At 42.6% G+C, this 5,625-nt stretch overlaps 1 long non-coding RNA gene across 1 annotated transcript; it reads right to left on the bottom strand.

Annotated features, from left to right (window-relative positions):
* Positions 1 to 252: 252 nt before the first annotated feature.
* On the bottom strand, positions 253 to 1,406 carry LOC122132734. The gene is made up of 3 exons (XR_006152245.1): positions 1,345 to 1,406; positions 482 to 532; positions 253 to 359 (listed from the first exon to the last, which is right to left on the bottom strand). It is a non-coding gene; the product is annotated as an uncharacterized LOC122132734 (long non-coding RNA).
* Positions 1,407 to 5,625: the final 4,219 nt, after the last annotated feature.

The following is a 5,625-nucleotide window of genomic DNA, read 5'->3' as shown; positions in this document are numbered from 1 at the left end:
GGTGCATGCATAAGAGCAATTATAGCAAAAGAGGAAAAGAATACGCTGCCCTAAAAAGAAAGCACTTGTGACCAAAAGCAATTTTGTGTGCAAAGTGAAATGTGGGGCTCGCTTTAAGATGGATAACTTAGATAACTCCTACTACTGTAAACATTTCTGTTAATAATTTAATAATCTAATTTATTCAGATTCAAATTTAAGAACACATCAGTCCAATGTATAGCATTCTGTCTGACGTGGAGGATTCTTCAGCAGACCTTAAATGAAGTCCAAATTCTTCTTTGAAGTTTGCTGGTGGATCCAATGTCTTTAGAGACGCATAGCTGGATGCAGGTGAGTCTGACCTCACCAGCTTGACACTGAAATCATAGAAGTCATGGCAGATTATTTTAGACAGTAGTTTTTATTTAGATTTTTCAAATTAAATGTATTTGGTAACGTAATTCACAGGAAGTGAAAAGTCCAAATTATGTAATTATACCTTTTCACTGAAGTGGATGGTTCGACTGATGCCTCTCTCTTCATTGTTTTTCTAGAAGTACATTTGATCAGATTACATTTTTTTTTGCAAGAGTTTAGAAAATAGCATGTGTGTGCCTTGAGATTAGTAATATTAGCTGTCCTTTAAAGCACTCTGGTGGATACACTGACGTTTTAAGCAGCCCACCTCTGCCTCCAATATTTTCATTCTTGAATAGTCTACATCAATATCACAAACGACATAAACAAATATTTTTTACTTTGGACCTAAATTGTCTGTAATCAGAGACTGCTGTTAACACGGTACTGATACATGCCAGCGACGAGAAACTTCGCTTCGCTTTGAATGTCCGTCTAGTGGCGTGTGAAACAGACTGGACTAGCAAGGTAGCCAGCTAGTAGGCTATCCAGTCACTTGTCCTCATAGCAAAACTGTCATTCTGTGAAAGTAAGCACAGGAACCAGGAACAGCAACAGTCAACTTTTGTCACTAATGTGAGGTACTGCGCCCTTGTGTAAAACAAATATTAGACAAAAGGAACGTCAGGGGAGACGAACTCAGGCGAGGCTCAAGAAATTGAAACTGAAACCAGACTTCAACAAGTTTCCACCTAAAAAAACGAATAAAATGATGTACTTGATGAAAGTTCACGCACCTAGCTTGATAAAAAAACATTTTCATGGAAAACATTCATATTATGGTAGGTTAGATCACACATGAAAACACAATCTCAACAACACACTGACTACGCAATGGTCACGGACATAATAGCCTAAACAACAGTCCTACTACAAACTTAAATATTCATCCTTCAGGCTACTTAGTCCCTCTCTGTCTGATCTACACCATCCTTATATTCTCACCTTGTGTTGACAACAAAATGTTGAAGTTACAACAAAATGTCCGCCCGGAGTCTAACCTTGATCCGTCTGCCTCGTATAAGGAAGTGACACACACACGCACGCATTCTCTCTGGATAATTCCAGAAGCATGACGTGTCAGACTTGAATAAGCATGTTGATCCTTGCCCTAACTCTGCACTCTCCTCTCGTCCTCAGATAACCTGGAGAAGAGGAAGCGTCTGAGGCAGAAGAAAGCGAGGGATGATAAGCGGAGGGAGATGGAGGAGAACAGGAAGCAGGGCAAATGTAAGTGCCATGGAGTTTCACCCTTTGTGCTCTGCTTACACTCTTAACTGCTTGTGCTGTAGTGAGGGGTGCTCTGATAGCCAGTCCTGACCTGGCCTGGAGAACCTGCAGCGATTCTCTGCATTTGGTTCTCCCCCCAACAGCAGCAACAGCCCTCCTGCCCACCCTGAGTTCCTTCTGGCTCCCCCCTCACCTCTCAGCAGCAGCCCTGCCTCAGGTAACACACACACACACACACACACTGTACATATTAAGAGACACAACACAAAAGCGTATACATTTACTGTCAGTACACCCACTAAAATACAGTTGTAAAATTCACACAATACCCCATACAAAAACAATATTACTGTAGTATTAAAATACGCATGTATACTGACAAACTTAGTTATACAACTTTGTCATTATGAGCACAAGTCATTTAATTCCCTCTTGTCCCCTCCTCCCCGTCCTTTGTGTGCTGCTGCTGCTGCTCCTCCTCTTGTCCCCTCCTCTCCGTCCCTTGTCTGCTGCTGCTGCTGCTGCTCCTCCTCTTGTCCCCTCCTCCCCGTCCCTCATGTGCTGCTGCTGCTGCTGCTGCTGCTGCAGATGGAGTGATGTTCCCCAGTCTGGGTGGACACAGAGAGAGAGAGAAACCATAGAGAAGTGCTGATCTGCTTTGATATGTATTGAGTGTAAAGACAGACGTAAGAGGAAATTATACAGAATATTTTTGTTTTGAGGGTTCTTTAAATATACTTTCATTTTTAAGGGTCAACTTAACAGGAAAAAAGAAGCTTAAACTGACCTAAAGTTGGAATGAATAAAGATGATTATACACAGCCAAAGGGAGTATTGTCATTTCTTGCAATGAACCAGCCCTCGCCATGGCCGTAACTTGCTTGGTCAGTCATATCTCAACACTGGTGCTGAGAAACCGAGGCCCTGGGTAGTATGTTAGGGTCATCGGTGCCTTGCGAAAGTGGTAGGTGCCATCATCAGTGCTTTGTGAAAGTGGTAAGTGCCAGTGGGTATTTGAAGAAAAATGTAGTCAGGTGATGAGAGAAACAAAAACGAAAATATCCTTTAAAGTAGCATTATGTAGGAATCGCTAACGAGATGCTAGCGGTTAAACCTAGCGAAACCTCTTGAAATTTGCTTGCTTTGACACTATGACAAACTAGTGAGTCAACAACTTTCATAACACAGTCAAACATCAAGCAAGTGCAACACAAGACAAAGCAAGATGGCAAATAAGCTACTTACTAGTTGGGCAGACAGTAGTAACCGGGCGGCTTCAGGCAAACCTACATAACCCAGTAATATGCCTACGGACCCTAGTATGGCAATGGCATGGAGGCGATTCTCCATATTAAACGTCATTGTAGCGCCCCCAATTTTTTTTAAGCTGTTATTTTAAGGTAAAACTGCTAACCCTAACCCTGAAGTACAATTCCTACATAATGCCACTTTAAGCAGGCTTTTTTTTTTTCTTACAAAGCATCATCATCTCCCATCATCAGGAGTATTGTACTGGTCACACTGAGTTTCCTCATTCAGATATTCAGCAAGTTAAACACCACCACGCAATAAATCTTGGATACCGAGGGTGAAGTTGAGCTTTATCATGTGAATGGTGGGAAACAAATACAGATACATACACCAATAAGTACAAGTTAATGTGAATTGCACAAATGCAGAGGATGGATACAAGCATGACTCATTTAGCCTACCAGGTAACTGTAAGTAGCAAGGATGAACTGCTTTAGTTAGGTGAACCGATATTGTATCTATTCAACAGAAAATGAATTGACTAATATAACTTAATTATTAACATTTCACAGGTCAAAATGCAATAACTAAATGTGAATATTTACTAATATTTTTCACTTACAGGGAATGCCATCAAAGTTCCTGCATGTTTTTCAAATAAAAAAAAAGACAAAAACATTTTTAGAAAAATTCACAATCAAGTTTACCTCGGTTTCTCTGATATCAAAACATTATGTGAGCAGAGATAACCCACCCATGGTTTCCCACCATCTTACTCTGCTTTCTTTTTTCAACGTAACGCATCAGCAAGGCAGAAAACGACTACTAGTTATCAGCTCTCGCTTACGCACACACAGAAGGCCACCTTTTAAGCACACATACAGAGTTAGAAATGTCAGCACTTAAGAATCATAGACATACAGAGACAGCAATGTCATGTTTCAGCTCACAAAGGCATATGATTAACACACATACATACTTGATTAAAGTCAGAATTTCACAAAATTACTGGCAGAGCCAAAACATGTATCATGTGTATAATTTGCATCACGGTGTGGTATTATTTCAGAAAAAGATGTGGTTGTGGAAATTAAATGTTGGCTCCATTCTGCCGTAGCTCCTCCTGCTGCTGCCACTGCTGCCGCTTCTCCTGCCGCCACCTCCGCAGCTTATCCTGCCGCCGCAGCTCCTTCTGCCGCCGCAGCTCCTTCTGCCGCCGCAAATCCTTCTGCCGCCGAAGATGCTCCTCCCGCCGCCACAGCTGCTCTTCCTTCTGCCGCAGCTGCTCTTCCTTCTGCTGCAGCTGCTCCTCCTGCCGCCGCAGCTGCTCCTGCAGCTTTTGCGGACTTCTGGGTGTAGCGTTCAGCGTCTCACAGTTTTGCAAAACAGCTGTGATCTGGTCCAGATGCTTTCCATCCTTTCCTACCATGTACCAATGGCTTTGGTCATTCTGTGAAAATGAAGCAATAGGAGAATGGTCAGTTACACCTATTTCAAACCTGTCCAATGACTGAACTCAATGACTGAGCTGAGGAGGCAAATCTAGGCCATCCCACTGTTACTGCTATAGACTACCCTGCTACATCTGCTACGGATGCACCTGAGAAGATGGCAGGTCCTGATGTGTGCTCTGCTGAGGCTGCATGCCAGGGCCCTCAGTGGTCTGCTGCGCCTTCTGCTGCTGTTCAGTTTGGGGCCAACAAGTCATTGGAACAAGTAATTACAGACTGACAATAACTGCATATAAAACACAGCTGCCACACTGTCAATAATTAATGATTATACCTGACCTGTTTTAAGTCTCCTGTTTTAATGTCACACTGCTCCAGGAGTTTTTTGTCTAGGTGTCCAGGTTCCACCAGTCTGTGTTTCTGCACGGCTGGAACTGTGTAGTGCTGCCTGACATGAGGCTCACAATAGGAGCCAGTGCAAGTCAGACAGGATTTCACAGCTCTGAGTTTCCTCCCAGTGCAGAAATCACAGGCCACATCTCCAGGACCAGCGTAGCTGTGAGTAGGTAGAACAGGACTGAACTGCTGGAGCTTCAGGACCACTTCTGCTAAGGCTGAGTTTGTGCAAAGTGTAGGATGGGAGCTGTATGACTGTTGGCATTGGGGACAGGCATAGTGTCCTGCATGGTTAGGCTGGGCCCAGTATGAGGTGATGCACTGTTTGCAGTAACTGTGTCCACAGGGGATGGAGACCGGGTCCTTCAGCACATCAGTACACACTGTACATCTGAAGTGGTCCTCTGTCAACAGACTGGCTATGAACTCACTGCAGAAATGATAAAGGAGATTAGAGTTAGATCAGAGTAATGAACATTGGTGATATACAACACCCCTCACATTACTTTTTTTCTAAAAACTAGGACTCGACAGACTACAAAGAAATACAAAACACCCCACATCTAATGCAAAATGGAACCCTGCATTCAAAACGCTGTTGTCCCTTTTTATGCTAACCGTCTTATCCTCCTCAAATCAACCTCACTTCCATAGGTCTCCATTTTGGCAGTGCTGAAATTGGTTATAATGTGAAAACTTTGGATATTTCCATGAAAATATCTTTTTTTAATGTGTTCTGACTTGACTTATAATCCAATATGACTATATTTTAACGCATCTATTTAACCACAATCTAGGTGTGCATTTGGTACAAACTTGATTAGAGTTTTACAACCCTTCTATTACCATCATAATATTATATTTCTTTAGCCTGGATGCCAGCCTGAACTTAGCCCCG

Source organism: Clupea harengus, unplaced genomic scaffold (assembly GCF_900700415.2).
Source record: "Clupea harengus unplaced genomic scaffold, Ch_v2.0.2, whole genome shotgun sequence".
NCBI classification, from domain to species: domain Eukaryota; kingdom Metazoa; phylum Chordata; class Actinopteri; order Clupeiformes; family Clupeidae; genus Clupea; species Clupea harengus.
The sequence above is the reverse complement of the archived record's forward strand: the minus strand, read 5'-3'. Positions and strand labels throughout refer to the sequence as shown.